This window comes from Miscanthus floridulus, unplaced genomic scaffold (genome assembly GCF_019320115.1).
Source record: "Miscanthus floridulus cultivar M001 unplaced genomic scaffold, ASM1932011v1 fs_286_3_4, whole genome shotgun sequence".
Taxonomy (NCBI): Eukaryota; Viridiplantae; Streptophyta; class Magnoliopsida; order Poales; family Poaceae; genus Miscanthus; species Miscanthus floridulus.
The window spans coordinates 28,233-30,203 of NW_027096520.1; the positions used below are offsets into that span (position 1 = coordinate 28,233).

At 54.9% G+C, this 1,971-nt stretch overlaps 1 long non-coding RNA gene across 1 annotated transcript; it reads left to right on the plus strand.

The window, feature by feature from the left end:
- Positions 1-757: 757 nt before the first annotated feature.
- LOC136531138 (uncharacterized) lies at positions 758-1,386 on the plus strand. The gene is made up of 3 exons (XR_010777967.1): positions 758-866; positions 960-1,108; positions 1,263-1,386. It is a non-coding gene; the product is annotated as an uncharacterized lncRNA (long non-coding RNA).
- The last annotated feature ends 585 nt before the right edge of the window (positions 1,387-1,971 follow it).

Here is a 1,971-nt window from a genome sequence, read left to right on the forward strand (position 1 = left end):
AGCTGTTGTTGAATTGGCGGCGAATGCTATCGATCAACAGACAATGCAGCTGGTAGCTTGTGGTCGGAGATCTGAACGTCCGACCCCACGGTGGGGTCTTTGTCCGGCGCGGCCACTGTTCGCCGCCCATGCGCTCCCGCACTCCCCGCGCACACGGCCGGGCCTCGGAAAGGGAGCGCACGCGGCGTGCCAACCACCAGCCTGTTCGGCTGCGATCGGCTAGCTGATTTGGTGTGCTGAAAATCTACTATCGTTTACAACCCAAGGCCGCACAAGCGCAGGCCATCATGGCCGCGCGCCAGCCAGCCCGCCGCCCCACCCCACGGCGCTGAGGCCTGAGTGCACTGCTGCCTCCGCTGTCCGCTCCCACCACCGATTGATCGACCGGCCCCGATTCTTCAGCTTGATCGGAAGGCCGTAAACGATCGTGAATTATTTACTGCTAGCTGGTTTGGTGTAAGAGAAAAATACTATTCCCAACTAAAAATTTACGATCATTTACGAGCAAACGAAAAGGCTGCCTTTTCTTCCCCAACCACCACTTCGCACTTTGTTACCTTCTTGGTTGAATCCCCCGCCAACCCCCTCCAGTCCACGCCTGCCAGGCTGCCACGCTGGCTTCGGTTCACACCATCCCACGAGAGACGCGGCGGCCAGGTTCTCGTTCTCGGAGCCTTCCGCGTGGCTGAGCATGGAGGCCGCGGCGGCGGCGCTGCATCTCCTGCACTGCGGCGGTTTCGGCCGCGTCGCGCACCTCCCGCCGCCGAGGACAGTAGCTCCCCTGCGTCCGCGCCGTCGCCACGGAGCCGAAACCGTCCACCTCCTCCTCCTCTCGCCCCAGGACCCGTAATGATCTCTCCAACACCGTAAGTTCGAGCCACTCCAACGTTGCTGCTTTCCCCCTTCACTGTTGTCGCGGTGACCTCGCTGACATGTTTGCTTGCCTGTGAATGGCGCAGAGGTTCGGAGGGGTGTCCAAGGAGATCCAGCGCGTGCGCAAGCAGTGGAGCAGGACGAGCAGCTCGCCACGCTCATGCGTGGCCTCCGCGTCCAGAACCTCCGGGACGAGCAGTTCGCCGACGACAATGTCCGCCTTCGCCTCGTCGAGGTCCGAACTGCAACCCCTTTGATCCCACTTCCATTAACCTCTCACACAGAGTGCTCTTGTCTTTACCCAATCACAGAACAGAATCACTTCCAGCAGAAAATTAGTACACAGTAGGTTGTTACTGAATTCTGTTGTTTTTCTTCCTTGGTTCAAGGTAGAAACTGCGGACAACAATGAGGGAGGGGCTGCCACTTGTGTATAGCCCAGAAATCATATCAGCCTACTGGGGTAACCGTCCAAGAGCTGTCGCCACTCGAGTTGTGCGGTTGCTGGTGGTTTCATCTCCAATCTCATATCCGATCTTGTTAACAAGAAACTCAAGGAGGTAGCCATCGTATTCCTGCAGCTGTGTTGCCTTCCCTGAGAGCAACTCCAAGAGGCCCCAAAAAATTCTTCCCCAAAACAAGGTATTGAGGGCTATGCTCAATTTTTTCCCCCAAAAAACATATTAGGCCGCAGCAGAACGCTAAAAACTATCTCCCAATAATTTTAAAAAAAGGCCACGTCGTCATAATTCGGCCAATTTACTTGGCCTGCCCACCTTCCGACCCATGACACCAGGCGTCCTTCTTCGGGTTCAGGCGCCATGCACCGGACCTCCTCGTGCTTTCTGGAGCTCCATGGGCATTCTGGAGCTTTGTGCTTCTACTCTATCAACTCGAACCTGAAGTGAATACAAATATGAGGTGAGTATTATGCAACTGTAAGAATGGAAGTTTCTAAAGTCGAACTTGTTAGTGCTGTAGTACCACTAGGATCATAGATCTAGTCAGATACTCGGTATTGAATAGAATCATGAATCCTAGAACACGTTCTAGACTGAGAGACACAGAGAGGATAGATAAGGGCTGGTGAACCTAACA